The sequence below is a fragment of the Idiotropiscis lumnitzeri genome, chromosome 11 (assembly GCF_059441095.1).
Source record: "Idiotropiscis lumnitzeri isolate Australia: NSW breed Sydney's pygmy pipehorse chromosome 11, RoL_Ilum_1.0, whole genome shotgun sequence".
Lineage (NCBI taxonomy): Eukaryota > Metazoa > Chordata > Actinopteri > Syngnathiformes > Syngnathidae > Idiotropiscis > Idiotropiscis lumnitzeri.
In genome coordinates, this window is record NC_142401.1 from 3,804,237 (window position 1) to 3,820,518 (window position 16,282).

The 16,282-nt window shown below is 41.8% G+C and overlaps 1 protein-coding gene across 7 annotated transcripts in view; it reads right to left on the reverse strand.

The window, feature by feature from the left end:
- LOC148326806 (cadherin-4-like) overlaps positions 1-16,282 on the reverse strand; it is a 212,100-nt gene that overhangs the window by 101,310 nt on the left and 94,508 nt on the right. Inside the window, exon 1 of one of the 7 annotated variants that reach the window (XM_088309166.1) lies at positions 9,272-9,365. The exons of the other annotated variants lie outside the window; for them this stretch is intronic. The gene's annotated coding sequence lies outside the window, so the exon portion shown is untranslated. Of the gene's footprint in view, positions 1-9,271; positions 9,366-16,282 lie in introns of those variants that run through there. 7 annotated transcript variants of the gene reach the window in all.

The following is a 16,282-nucleotide window of genomic DNA, read 5'->3' on the forward strand; positions in this document are numbered from 1 at the left end:
GGTGTCAGTTGGTGGTTGCCATGGCGATGATACTCTCATACCAACGATGCTTTTGTTTTTACTATAATCCAAAATGATTTTGACATTTTTGATTTTGTTTGTCAGGTAAGTATCAGCCTGAGGTTGATGGACAGTCCATGAAAATAGGACAACGGGAAGCCCACATGAGGAGGCGTGTGCAAGTGACGGTAAATTTCGGAATATTCTTCTGGAGCTGAAAATGATCTTATAGCTTTGAAGCGACGGGTGGCGTGATTGAGTGCCGAAACAAAATTCCCCCCCCCCGATACTAACGGTCCCAGTTGTAAATTGTGAACGGCACAAATGTGACAAACATATGGTGTGATGGAAAGCTGACGGCGGAGGCGTTGGGGGCAGTCCAAACAATATTTTGACAGCAACGTAAACACATCAAGATAACAAAATTCATTTTCTCCCGGCAGATTGCGGCGGAGTGTGATGAATACCGCCTCGGAATAAAGACTCCGCAGCGCTCCTCTCCGCTGTTCTATTTTTCTTGAGCAGCACAACCAATATTCTACCCGCACATTTCCAATCTCTCACCCTTAAAAACAAAAGGGAGGGGTGGATTGAGAAAATGACAAATCCGTGCCAATTGGAGGAGCTTGCCCCGGTGGAAAGCGAGGCACTTTAAAGCTTCAAACAGAAGAGGTGATTCTCCCAGCCGGGCAATTTGGGAACAATCAGTGTGAATTGTCGGGCGGCTCCTTCTTGCGAGACTGAGGCAATGGTACCATTGTTCATGTCAGCAGAGCTAAATGCGGCCCCTCCAGAGCGCTCATTGAAAGGTGTAAAAAGGAAAGAAGGGCAGAGAGTGAGACCTGGAAACAGGCGGTGAATAACAGCGAAAAAGCTTTCGACGCCACATTAAGGTTCTCACATTTAAATTGACCGCTGCGCTTTCGGCCGATGGCGCCAATGATCTGCTCCGTTGCCCGTGTTTGCAGTTCCCCACTGAACACTTTACATTTCCACAAACCGGGCCCTCAGGTAATCCATCATGAGCAATCAAGTCACGTATCGCTCGACTCGGGCTTCAAACCACAGTCAATATGTTGTTTGGAGTATTAAAGGTACAGTAAAGAAAAAAAAAATAAATGACACCCAGGACTAGCGGATCAACAATGAAATAAACGCACGATTCTTTTGTTGCTCTTGTCACAAAACGGAAAATTAGATTCCAATCGGGTTGGGCGATACGGCTGAAAACGATATCGTGATGCAAGTATGTCATATCGGTTAATATCGATCTGTATCAAATTATTATGTTATTTATTTATGTCATTATTGAAAACAAAAAAGGGAAAAATTCTGATTAGTTTTATTTTAAAATGTAACATTTAACCTTGAACATGAACTAGAAAAAAAGGCAAACACTCTGTTCAAGTATAAATTAAATACACAATTATTTAAACAAGCCGCCTTGTTTCAGGCTCGGAGTGACATCTTGAAATTAATTTATTCTAAAAGTTAATTTTAAGTTTATTTCAAAGTTATTTCAAAATTGAAATGTGTGATGGAACCGAGGGCCGTTTCATCAAGTAGGTCGGAACGTCGACCTTTCGCCATCTGTTTTTTTTTTTTTGTTTGTTTTTGAGTCACGCTAGCTCAGCTAGCTAACTTTCCTAAATAGGAGCGAGTTTGATGACGAGTTCGGCCGTGATAGGTCCACTCTACTCCGTTTTTTTTTTTTTGCATCAATAATTTATCGATACAATTTTCTATTGATATCGATCACCCAACTATCGCGATACATACCGATATCGAAATATCGGCACAGCCCCAGATTTCAATCCATGAAGGCGTTAAGAAAGTGACGCTTTTCGCCTTATCCCAATATTTTATTTAGTGCAGCGAGCAGGCCATTAAAAGCCGTCAGACCGAGTTGAACGTGGGCAAGTATCTATCCATGCAACACGGGATTTTCATTTCATCCATGAGAGAATGGGCAACTGCGCAAAAAAGTGGAAGGGAAGTGACCTCCGACCCAAATATTAAGGGCTAATCTGAAAAGGGTCACAGTATAAAGGACGCGAGGGTCCCGCCAACTTGACGGAACATGAATGAGACATTTTAGAGGAATTTAGCAAATTGACAAAGAATTTGTGGTGCAAATCAAATCACAATGACTTCCTGCAGACGACATTCAGAACCGCCCTGCGGTTTCCGATGCGTGACTTTAGAAGCTCGGAATTTGTAACATCTTTTTAATTCACTGCGGTTATGCAACGGGAAATGTTGGACATGAAGACATTTAGTATTCTTCATACATCATGAGAGAACAATGAGCTGCATTCACGAGAAGTCACAGACCCGCTGAGGACTAAAAGAAAAAAAAAAAAAAAAAGGGGATTTGCCACAAACCAAAAAAAGGAAACAAAATGGGACATGTGGCTTGAGGCAACAGTTGGCATCTTGAGCACTGCCGGTCTACCCTTGAGCAAGGCATGGACGCGCCAAAACCTCAAGGCATGACCCTCCTCAGCCCCAATTTCTCTGATTGCCTGTCATTAAATCCAAAAACGATGGCTTGGATTCTAGTTTTAAATTATGATTTGAGAATCGATTCTAAAACAAGACGGTCTGGTATCGGGAGATATTAATATTTTATAATGGCTCCGCACTGCGTTAAAAAAACAGCAGACTCTAAAAAAAAAATGCACAGAGCGAGACGAGTGCCAATAGTAGGAGTGTGCTCAAATGACCCAGAGACAAAGACTTAAGTCAATAGAGTGTTAAAAGCAGTTGTGTCATAGGTGATATGGAACGCGACCGACCGCACGGTTGCCGGCTCCAAATCAGACCATTCAAAAATTGCATTACTGTATAAACTATGAAATAGAAGAATATTGTTTCGTTTCAAAATTCACACAAGTCGAAAACAGTCATCTTCTCGATTGCCTTTCATTTTCCCATCGAGAGCCCGCAGACTTACTGAGTCTCTACCTGGTACGGCAGCTGCACTGAGGCAGACGCTCCAGAGGACAGTCAAAACGGCACAGAGGATTATCGACTGCCCTCTCCATTCCCCTGTCGGACGTCTACACCCCCCGGTGCCTTAGAACATAGCTCACAAGATCATCAAGGACAATACTCACCCGAGTTCACATCATGTTGGCCTCTGGCAGGCGCATCGAAACAAAGACTATTATATTGATACAACATCATATATATTCTAATAAAAATAATATTTTTTATTTAATTAATAAAAAATTGATATTTAATTAAATTATTACTATACAATGACAATAAACGGCATCCTGATTCTGATTTTGCCAATGTCCCCACATTAGCACGATAACGGGAATCATCGTTACACACAGTCCGTCTCTGTCCCTTGCAGACGCATGAACTGTGTTGCAATTCCGTCCATTTGCAAGACGCAATCTCGGGTGCGCCCGCTCAGTAGGTCAGCTTTCACATCTGTTTGCCCGAGCAATCACGTTTGGGTCTGTTTTTGCACATGCAAACCTTTAATAAATCAGGCCCGACAATTTGCGTTAAACTCACACTGCTTTTCTTCAGTCCTGTCACCTGAAGTTGACTTTCTTCCTCTTTGCTAAACCATCCAATGTAAAATAAGATTTTTTTTTTGGTCCTTTTGTGTGCATACAAAGACCTGAATGCACTTGAGACAGCAAAATAGATTCGGATTTTCAAAGTCACAAAGTCAAAGTCTTACTGTGCAACTTTAAAATGACCAAAAATGATATTTTCAGACCAGGTCAAAGGCAAAGCGAATGCCTCTCACTTCCTGTCCTGTTTGCTTTCTTCTGTTTCTTGTCATGCTTCTTTGCTTCGCCAATCCAGCCATGACATAAGTTTGTCGTTTGGCTTAGTACAAGGTCTTTGGCGGCGCTAATCCAAAATAAAATGTCGTCTTGTTAAGCCCTATTGTAGTGAAGTTGCTCGAACACTTAGCATCACCGCATTGTTGGATCACATTCAGCGCCGCTTTTGCTTCTCAAAGGAATATACAAGTGTGTAGTTCAAAAGTCCTCTTGAGCGACTCGGATAAAAAAAAAAAAAGAAAAGGGAGAAAAACAGGCTAAACTCACGTCACCGTAGTGTATAATGCCATTTGTTGTTGGACTCCATCGACGTGCGGAAAAAAAAAAAAAAAAATCAGATTGATGACAATATGATGGATGGCGGCAGAACAGCGGCCATCGCACGGTGTTGCGATTTTTGGAAGTCTTTTTGGCCAAATTTCGTCTTTGCGTAAATGTCATTTCCATTGCGTGATCGGTTTATCGTTGACGTAGTCGAAGTCTTACAACATAAAGAATCCAATTTATATTATTATCAATTTTTAATCAACTTAATTAGCCAATTTCCCCGAACCTCCACATGGCATTTTTCTAATCCATACCTTGCCTCCACCGTTCAAGTTATACCAGGTGATGAGTCTTCGTGCTCCATCTGATTCTCGTCTCATTTTTCTGCCCGTGTGCACTTCACATTTACTGACCTTCCCAGTCCATTCCTTCCAGCCTCTGAGCATGCTTTTTTTCCGAATGCGGCGGAAGGGAAACCGCAATCTCCGTCTCAGGTGGGTAAAAACTGCAACGTATAATCTCGTTGCCATTAGATTAATTCCCTCCTACACATTTTAAATGTCACAGCACCTACAGCAGATTTTTTTTTTTTTGAGTCGAATGTATATTGTTTGGTTTAGAAGAGACATTGCTTGTCCAAAGTGTTTGTTTTAAAATATACTTGGTGGTCGATAGCTTCTCCGATTAAATCAATTCGGTCCTTCCGCTTTCATGCATTTTAAAATGTCGTAGCACCTACAGTTTGTTTTTTTTTTCCCACATGCGCATTGTTTTGCTTTTATCAGCCGTATTGCCGAGTATGAATTTGGTGTTGAAAAGTATTTTTTTTTTAATCTGAACTCTAGCAGCCTCTCCAACTTTCACCAAGCAAAGAAATTTTTTTTTTTTAAAAAGTATCGGTCTAAAGAGAAAATATTTTTTCTTTCTCTCGCCGTTCAAGAGCGAGATGCGTCCATTCATGACAACGAGGCACACGGGAAATAAATGGCTCCGTGTCGGTGGGGAGAAGGAACGAGAACAAACAAAAACCAAGCAGGTCAGATGTGTGAGCACTCGTCGGCTCCGGAGCTGCCCGCCGGCTAACGGCGAGCAGACGTGATCTGCATCTCAAAAGGCGCTCGTCCTCTGGCAGATCGCTAACTCCTTCACAACAAGCCGAAAGGAGGAAGAATGAGACTCGCAAGCTTCAAGGTCAGATATGAGATCTAGATGGGAATAATAAACATGTTTAAATTGGCAACCTTGCGCCCGCCCCGCGCCAGCGTTCAATTACAGATCGACGGTGTGCTAATTCGATGGCGGATCTAATTGGTTGATTGAGTTTGAATTGTTGCCGCTTGCGGGATTATGAAACATGACAGGCTTTTTATAAGGTGTAATTAACGCTCTGATTTTAGCGGGGACATGACAGCTATTAAATTGGCTTCAGATCTCGGCGATGAGACGGCGTGTCTTTTGTCTCGATGTCAACTCTGAGAAATGAAGACGTCGAGTGACATTTTTTGGCCATTTTCGCCCAAAAAGGTGACTTTGAAAATCGACACAAAAACGCATTGTTCCGATTTCAACATCAAATTTAAGGAGATAAATCACAAATTGTTCTCGAAGCTACGATAAGGGAAAATAAAGACGATAACACGAGCTGCTTCCCTCTGATCGCTGGTGAGCAACTTTCATTTTCACTTTGAATGTTTTCGAACACAAACACGCTAACTTGGCAGATTAAAGCAACAAATAATAAATTCATGTTTCCCACCGAGCGGGTTTTATTTGCCAGTACATTTTGTAACCCAACTGATTTGGCATCCTCATTTCCAACGCGACGAAACCCAGCAATTAATCCAACCAAGAGGAAATCAACACACTGGCAGGTCAGAATTGCATGCTCCTCACATTCTAGCGTTTTCTACCACCGCGCTTGGTAGCCCTCGAGGGGTGTCAAATACCAGTTTGAATCGGTTGTTATCAAGCCCTTGACAACCTTTGGAAGAAGAAATGGAATATAACAGAGCCTTGAAGAACTGTACTGCGTGGTAGAAGAATGTACGATTAAAAGTGGAGCTAATCAGCAGCTTTGAATTCGCCACAAATATATGAGAGTTGATTTTAATGGACTGAAAATGGTGGCTGTCACGCTGTTTGTCACAATGCGTACTTCAAGAGTGCTCGCTGGCCCTTCTGCATGAGAACTTGGTGACTCCAATCAGGTACAGTGTGTACTTTGTTTACACAGGTAGTTTGATTTTTAGAGATATATTGGATATTTTGTTAAGTGTATGAAAAAATTAAAAAAAAAAAACCCTAACAAAAAATACCGATATATCGAGTTGAATCGAGTTTACTTCTACAGAGCCTGATATTGATTCATAAAGCCATATATTGATACTTTTAATAACGTCATTTTCCCCATAAATTAACACGGCGTCACACGACACCTTGTCGCTATGCAAAAATAGCATATCAAAACAAAATGGCGGAAGCAGTGAAGTCAGCGCCAACATGCATGACGGCATGTATTTATTGTTTTGATCAGGTCATGTTCAATAAAACGGACAAAGTGGATAGCATTGGCTTAAATTCTTATAAATATTCATATTTTGTTAAGAAGTTTGTACGAAATGCAGCATTGCTTCTTCTGAGAACGCCTTCCATACCAAAGGAAAACTGGCCGTGCGTGAAATCCTTGATTGAATCGAAAATCAATCAAGGTGACTTGTGAATCGAAAATCGAAGGTATATTGAATCGATTTTGTAAATTGGAACCGATACACAGCCCTAATGGAGAATAAAACTTATTTAGCATGCAGTCGCTAATGCTGTGCTGACGTCGTATTTGCAGCCCAAACATTTGCGTGCGTTCGCCACTCGACTTTCTTGGAGACTCGGTCTCATTTTGGAGATGTCATGTTCATCCACTGCATCTCCTGCTCTGTCTCGCGCTCATGTTTTTTTTTTTTCTCTCTTGCACTGCGGGCCCCCGCTGTTTCCATTCTAGTGTAAATGGGCAACAGCTACAACTACACCTGGAACAGCGTTTATGTGCAATCTTCCAAAACATGTACCCATTCCCCCATTTCTGTCAAAGCCAACAATTGCTTTCGCGCCCCCCCCCCTTTTTTTTTGTCACAAAAACTCTCTATTTAAGTGTACAATAGCCAGTAAAACCGTAGCAATTAGCAAACCCATCTCCCCCGGAGGCGACAGCTTTCATGTGGATTCAGTCCCACCGACCAGATTGTTTTGGTTTTCTTTTTTTTTTTGGTTTTGACAAACAAAGAAGTTTATAGAAATGTGGAAAAATGTATAGTTTAGTGACAGGCGAACTAATCTGAGCCGTTCGGGGGGGTCCACTGTTTCAGTTTTGTGTTTCACGGCTGTGAACTCGATGAAATTTACTAACTTGCACAAAGTAAAACGTTTTTAGCTTTGATCGTAACCGTTTTAATTCGAATGAATCGTATTTATAGCCAATAATTGTTTATCACATATTTTCCGTAAATGACTTTACAACTATTTTAGCGTAGGCCGGTGATAAATACAATAGAAGTGTTCTGACTTGTAAATTCAGGTTACAACGATGTAAAAAAATGCAACTGGGCCGTGATAAAAACAGTTGGCAAAATAAATTCTTGTTAAATAAACACACATTAAAGAAAGATGGTGTCAAACTCATTTGACAAAGGTTCTAGTTTTCAGATTTTACCAGCCAATTTATCGTCAGCACCGGATGTTTTCTCAACGCGGAACAGCACAAACCGAGTCATTGTATCCAATCTGTTCCCGCTTGATTAATGTGAGCCAAAGTGTCAGAAATCATGCAATCACACTCTTGACATTTGTCACCAAGTTGCGACAGCAGGCTCATCAGAACGCCAAAATAAAATTGTTTGCCCTCGCATGCCTCTTCCTCTGCATCTTCATTGCCTGCTAAAAAAAAAGTTCGGAGCTGCTTTGAAAAGCAGTTGAGAGTAATTCATAGGCATGCATTTTGCTTCCTACATGACACGGCACGTGTGACATCATTGTTGACAACGTTGGCACGTGCCAGTCGAGTCAGGACGTGCACTTGCCATATGTGAGTCCGATAATCAAAATCAGAATATACGTGAAAGGATGTCTGTTAACTAACACAAATCTCATAAGTGCGAAAATTCCCATGAGAATTAATATACAAATTAACAGCTGAAAAAGGAATAACTTGGATTTTTGCAAATCTCAAATATCCAGCCATTATGTGATCTGCTCCCCCTCACGAGGGTCGTGGGGGTGCTGGAGCCTATCCCAGCTGAATTTGAGCAAGAGGCGAGGTGCACCCTGAATTGGTTGCCAGCCAACGGCAGGGCACAGACAAACAACAATCCGCGCTCCCAATCACACTTAGGGACAATTTGGCGTTCAATCAATCAAGCAATGCATGTTTTTGGAATGTGGAAGGAAACCAGAATACCCGGAGAAAACCCACAAAGAACACACAGGAAGGCCAACCCTGTACTCTGAAATGTGAGGTGCTAACCAGTCCTCCACCGTGCCGCCTACTAATTAAATAGAGTTGATAAAGTGTGAAAAATAAATATTCAAGAAATTTCCATGTCCATTAGCTAGCTAGCTTGCATACATTTGTGCTTATGGCAGAAAATACAGTTTGTCCAAATGACCTCACATTCAAAAGTATCCCAAATACAAAGTCTATGTAAATGTCCTGCCCTTTTGCAAAACTACAACATATAACAATAATCTAAAAAAACTTTTCACTCCTGGTGTCTCCTCTTGAGCACTTTCGCCGCCTCTCCTCATTCATCCATCCGCCGAAATATTTTCAAAGGCGATACAGCCGCATATATGAAAGCAAGCTTCAGTTTCAGTGTGAAACCAGCTAACCCCTCCATCGGCAGATCGTGGCGAGCCGCTTGCTGTATATTTAAAAGAGCCCCAAATTGACGGCTAACCAATAGAACGCTTGTGCCCCACTCCGCCTTTATCCGGAGCCTCCATTTCCTCTCTGGAGGGTTCACGGCTCTGGGGCTGAGGCTTGTCAAAAACAATTACATCCCTCGGTCCCTGGAAGGGCCTCCTCTTAATATGATCTGATAAGCATTTCCTTGCATATTAGCACAGAGACTCGCCGGTCGTACTGCTCCCCATAGATAATGGAGTGAGCTGGCAAACAGCATTTGTCAGGGACAGCCACTTACCTGATCCGTGCACGACATGCTGAGCAATACTAATAATAGCCTCTCTGCCAGACTAGCAGTTAGCGGGCCACGGAACTCTGCGGCTGGCCAATCGATTGTCATTTACTCGCCTTTCAAATCAACAGGGGGGGGGGGGGGGGGAGATGTTCGTAGGCCACTTCCTGTTGCCTTCAGACAGAAATGAGGGAGAAACTTGTGTTTAGTGCTGACTTAAAAAGCTTATCAAGCAGGTTTGTTTCCACGTTCAGGATGCAGTACAAACCCTGAATACCATTAATTTATAATAGTCTTCTGTCAAAATTTTTCATTTTGATTTTTTTAATTTACAGGTTTATTGTCTGATTTTTTTTTTTCAGTAATGTTTGCTAAATGTGTTGAGATGCTACTATGTATATAAAAACGAGGACACAGTATTAAAAAAAATATAAAATTGCAAAAAATGTTTCAATATTTTTCGGCCCAAACCTGATTTTCCTTTTTTAAAAAAAATTCAGGTGCACTAGGAAAAAAAAAACTATATTTGATCAAAAATAGGTGTGGGTGACACACTGTCCATTAAGTTTTTCCATGTGTATATTTCTACTTATAAAACGGTTAAATTGATCACTTGCTGGTAAATTAAAATAAAAAAAAAAACACAACCACTTCAAAATTAACCAATCATTTCACAGAAGAAACCCTGCTGAAACGTCACTGTAAAACAAAAAAAACAAAAAATCAGTTTTGAGCGAATTCAACTTTAACCAATCATTTCACAGAAGAAACCCTGCTGAAACGTCACTGTAAAACAAAAAAAACAAAAAATCAGTTTTGAGCGAATTCAACTTTAACCAATCATTTCACAGAAGAAACCCTGCTGAAATGACATTGTGTAAAAAAAAAAAAAAAAAAAAAAGGGGGGCGGGGGGCAATGAATAGCTCAAGACGAGAACGAGCGCGAGGCTGAAGGAGTCAGTGAGCTGAAAAGTGAAGAAACAAACAGACGACGCGGTGACTATTTTCCTGTTCATCATCTCCGCTCATGCAGAACACGACCAATAATGGCACCCATTTGGCTGGCGAGGCAGCCTGAGTGGGACGTTGTTTCCTTATGGCCGTCGGTTGGCATTAGCCCAGCACACTCATATCGTTAAATCGCTCATTAGAGGCGGAATAAAACACATAATTTGATTTACAGAGCCAGAATCACTCCCTCAGCAAACAGGTAAGCTGTGCAAATACAATTACATGGCAACAATGGCTTCGGGGTGGCGGAACTTATCAGCAAGCACCCAATGGCTTTCTTCAAGCACAAATGCACATTGACATTTACGGAAGGAGCACGAGCAGCGACTTTGAAGCGTTTTTTATTCAGCGGTTTGTTGGAAACCCAAGAAGCCGAATCTGTACATGTTCACAATGAGCTGTAATATTCAACTTGCGCATAACAACATCAATCCAGATTCAGAGAGGAAGTCGTTTGTTGTTATGTGGTGATAAGCTAATTCCGTTCACGGCGGTTGAATGTGTCTGGGTGATTTTTTTTTTTTTTTTTTTTTTGGAGAGTATGGTTTCTATTTTGGCGGCACGGTGGACGACTGGTTAGCACGATGACCTCAGAGTGAATATGTCGTGGGTTCGATTCCAGCTCTGGTCTTCCTGTGTGGAGTTTGCATGTTATTCGTGGCTTTTCTCCGGGTACTCTGATTTCCTCCCACATTCCAAAAACACGCATAGCAGGTTGATTGGACACTCACTTTTTAAATGTCTTGTTGAACTCAAGACAAAAACTTCCATCCATTATCTTAGCCAATTTTCCTGATGAGGGTCGCAGGGCGTGCTGGAGCCTATCCCAACTATCTTCAGGCAGTAGTCGGGGTACAACCTGAACTGGCTGCCAGCCAATCGCAGGGCACACAAAGACAAACAAACACACCTGGGGGCAACTTAGAGTGTGCAATCAACCCACCATATATGTTTTTCGAATGTGGGAGGAAATTGGAATACCCGGAGAAAAGCCACGAAAAACATGCAAACTCCACACAGGAAGGCCGAAGCCAGAATCGAACCCCGTACCTCCAAACTGTGAGGCCATCGTGCTAACAAGTCGACCACCGTGCTGTGAATAAGACGCACAAAAGCGAAGTAACTTCTTGGACTCGGGCTACGTCACCATTTTACGCAAATGTGCGCGTAAACATGTCAGTGAGATTTAATAAACTGCAACCGCTTTGTGAGGACATTTGCAACCACTCATTTGCACTTGAATAGTTAAACTACAATTTATAGGCAATAGGGGACATTCCAGTCGAACCAACAACATTGCTCCGAATTAAAAGTTAGCCCCCCCCCCCTTCCCCCCCCACAAGAATGCAGACACGCAACCCAATAAAGCCTTTTGTACCTGCACTCCATCTTGGTCCTGTGGGGCATTTTCATCCCTTTTGTGTAAGCAAAACTGACATCCTTTATAAAAGATTTATGAGCCAAAGATGCAAACGATAGAGCGTGAACTCTCTCGGGGATGGCATCTTCCATCTGTGAAGGATCACCTGTTCTTAGGCAGGCTAAAGTGCTTGTTCACCGCTAGCGCTAACAGGCGTGCGTCTGCAAGGTGGGGGCATGGGGTGGGGGGACCAGGGGGGGCTGCAGCGAAACCGTGGCGCGGACAGGTGTGCAGCACGACCGAGAAATCCTCATAACAACAACATCCGACCGCTGGACATCACTTCCCAGCATCATAAGTTTGAGGTCCTGGATGGACGTGGCGTGTGCAAAATGGCTGCCGCACACAACCCCGAAACATGCATGGCGGCTTAAGCGAAACGTTTTTTTTAAATGTCTTTAATAGTGAATGCGAGTGTCGATGGTTATTTGTCTTGTGGCCTTTGGCAATGAACTGACTGGCAGCTGCGATGGGCTCCAAGCTCACCCGTGACTCTAATGAGGACAAGCGCTAATGAAAATGGATGGATTATAAATAGTAGATAATAAATAAAGTAGCGTACACTGTATGAAAGGACAGTTTAAAAAAAAAAAATCGGGCTGTCAAAATTAAAGCGTCGAGTCAAGATTCATTTTTTTAAAAATTCACGCGGTTAAATATTTTAACTCAGTTAACTCAGTTTTATTTAATTCCAAAAATTAATTAGCATATCTTGCAAAGCCAAATTTAAAGACTGTACCATATTAGCTGTACATCATCTCAGAACAAAACACCGTGCTCAAGTTACCACCGGGCCTTGCAAAGCGACACTGCTGGAGTGTGTGAGCAGTTTGGAGAAACGTTTCGAAGAAAGATTCCGGTCAAGATTACTCCAATTTAGATCGGATTCAAGGGTCAAAGAAAGCGATTAGAACAGTCTTTGATTTAAAATACACATCATATTGGGCGAGTTTACATTCATTCCAAGATATTATTCAAGTAAATACCAGTTAAAAGCTTCACGAAAAATAGTAGAAAAAAATGCGATTAATCGCGATTAATTACAGAATTTTCTTGCGATTAAATAGTTAAAAAAAAAAAAACGCTTCCCGTACTCTACTCACAATATAGAAAATCCACAATGTAGAGACATAATGTCAACATTTTCTTATTTGGTTTCAAATAAAGTAGAAAAATATAGAAAAAATGAGTAAAATCTAAAAATATTTCAAAAGGATAAAGAAAGAAAAAAACAACGAAAGGAAATTGCCAAGTAGCAGGTGTAATTTAGAAAGGTGGAGGCATGCGCCGGTAAGTAGACGAACGGAGATTAAGCGAAATAAGAAAACAGGAAGATGAGATAGCAAGGATGGAGGATTTGAAACGACTTGGCAGTCCAGAGCCACGGCGAGGTGAAGAAACTGATCCAAGCATGTTGGAGCAGGTGAAGGTTAAGCGTCCGGCGTCTTTTGCGACAGAAGCGTGTCGGCTCCAAGCCTGCGACAAGAACTCCACCGGACGAGATAACAACCCTAAGTAAGATCAACCCGTTCGCTTAAACGGCGACACCGGCCCACGTTGCGCCAAGACAATCCAGCCAAGATAATGTGAACGCGTCCTCGGATACACTTTGTGTTCCGCTTTCTTTGCCTCATTCTACTTGTTATTCAGATAAACGCAAAGCCAAGCTCAGTGGCTTTGACCGAGTTGTGCTCCTGGAGAGCGACATTCATCTCAGGCTCCCCAAGGAGGGCGGGTGCGAGGGGTGGGGGGGTGGGGGTCGAGGGGTGGACAAAATGCCAGGCTTTGTTTGTTGCCAGCCTCATCCCTCAGCTTCCCTACTCGCCAATTCTCTTTATTGACCTTCCGGGGCAATCTGGCCACGCCTCCTCCCAGAAGTCTAAAACAACAACCGTCACCTCATTCAAAGTGAGGTCACACTTGTTGCTTTTATCAAATCTTCTATTCACCCCCCCACGCCCCCGGAACAAGAAATTAAAGGCAACTATTTACACTCCGCTTTTTATTTTCTTTTAGAAGAGTCTTGCCAAGAATGTTTGCTTTTGTGTCAAGAGCCGCACATTGACAAGTTGATCCGCACTCCTGGTTTGACTTTCCAGTCGTTTCAACTCTCCTGCTATGAATTTTATTTAGCCGGTTAGGTGAGAAGCGTCGAACTCCGTCTGTCAGCCAATCATAAGTATTGCTCTTACCTCAAATATTCCCATTATTATTTGACCTTTCAGAGAACACGGAGGTGTTTGCAGAGCTCCTGTATGACTCCACTTAGTGGCCTTTTATGCACTATCAATGGCAGAATTTAAATGTGCAACGCGCTTGTTATATCAATATGTACTTGACGTGATGGCATTTGCAGCACGCTACGGAGCTGGCATTTTGTGAGTTGATTTTTTTTACACCATACTTGAACGGTTTTTAGGTTGTAGTAAGGTCCAGTTTCGTTTCAATGGTATTTTTAGTCTTGGCCATCATTGGTAAACTTCGTTGGAGGTGTTTCGGTTTTTAATGTCCAAACCATAAACCGGCCAAATCGGGGTTAAAAGTTTTCAGACACACTTCACAGGAATCTGTCGGAAAAAATCTTTGGTAATGTAAAAAAATCCAATGGATGTTTATTGTGATCCCAAAAAATTCCCAAAAGGATTTGCTCTTCCAAATGAATAATAGCTTGAGAAATGAATGTCTGTTGTCAACGGGAAGTGAGCGTTTTAAGTGTAAGTTGTTGAAAAACTAAATGATCGTCCCGTCTATGTGTAGAGCAAAAAGCCTCGACTTCCCTGTCAGATGTCCATTTAAACCTGATTCGCGCATCAATCAGTGAACAATCCATGCGCCTGCCATACCACTAACAACATATAGGGGGAGCAATCATTCCAATGAATCTCCAAGGCTATTAAAGGCATTCAGGGGTGAAATGTGTTACCCGATAACGGAAACTTGCAATCAGTCGCAGGTCATCCTGTAGTCCTCCAACAGGATAATGACCCAAAACATTTGTCCTAAAATATCCAAGAATGCCAAAGAAGTGACATAGCATTGATCTAAACCCTATCTATGGGAGTTGCTGAAACTTTCACTTTGCGGAGTGCAGCTGTGGGTGGAGCTTCTCATTCGGACCGGTTTGCCCTCACTCGGCAAATATAAAAGCATTGTCTCCTAATAAGACATATCGCAATGAGTGATGCGGTGCTGATTCACTTCCATCTCCATTTATTTCCTCGGCCTAGCTTTTTTTTTTTTTTTTTTTGCACTAACCTCGGTGTCCCTTGCACTGCAGCAGCTCGCTCTACCTGACAGGAGCAGACAGAAGGCTTACAGCTTGAGAGGAATGCCGGGCCAAGTGACGAATGCCGAAGCTAATGAAACATTATCTCGAGGCTCGTCTCTGCTGATTCCACTGGCAGTCCGTTTTTTTTTTTTTTTTATTTTGGCTCTATTCTTTTCGGGCTATCCTGCCAAATTACTGAGTCACTATCCATCAGGGGAGGAGGAGGGAAAAAAAGCTTCATGCCACCGTACACGTTTGTCAAAATGCAATACAGGTGCAAAGAGATTTACCGCCCATTACAGGGACGAACCCTTTTGAAGATCATCTGATTATCACAATGCTATCAGAGGATCAAATGATAAAACGTGAGTGTGTGTGTGTATCGTTTTTTGGGACTGAAATCGCGATCTGAGACGACGTGATTTTGAAATTATTTTTTAAAGGGCTCTTGTGCCCCACGCAAACGAAGCAAATCACTCAAACCAGCCGAGATACGGATTTAAAAAAAAAAAAAAAAAGCATCATACAGTCGCCAGCAGTCCCGGAAGCGACAAACATACATTTTGTATTTTGTATCAAGACATAAAATAAAACGACGGCTACATTAGCAATTTAGCAGACGCTCTCAGACCGGAACACGGAAATGGCTGACGTCATCATGACGAAGCGGTTCGACGTCAAACGAATATTAGATAAAAAAAAAACAAACAAAAAAAAAAAAACGTATATTAGATATTTATCATCTCATCAATAATTTTTGCACTACAGAGTCCTGAGTTTTGAGATATAAACAGTAATAGGTCTTTTTTTCCTAAAATTGTTCAGCCCTAGTGTATGGTACACTGTAGGTCATTTATGTGTGATAAAAATTATATACAATATATATATAGATATATATATATATATATATATATATATTTTTTTTTTTATTATTATTTGTTTTTTTTTTAAACAAGATCACTTCAACCGTCATTTTCCTTGCAATCTTTTTCCCCAACGAAGTTACGATACAACAGCGGACCAATTTAATATTTGTGCTCGCTGCTTTTAGAATCTGCGTCGCTCTGGGCTTGCCCTGACATTCATATTTATTCTCACTCTGATCCAAATGAATGACTCTTCTCCACTAATGAGTCCCAAATAAACTTTGTTCATTTAATTCAACACAAATTGATGTCCCAAAGCGCTAATGTCACCTAGAGCTGAGTGCGAGTCGTACACGGTGGCCAGAGGAAGCGTGCGGTGCAGGAGTGTAATTACTCATTCCCAACGCAGCGGTGCTCCAAAATGGGAACTGTTGATGAATGACGAAACATCA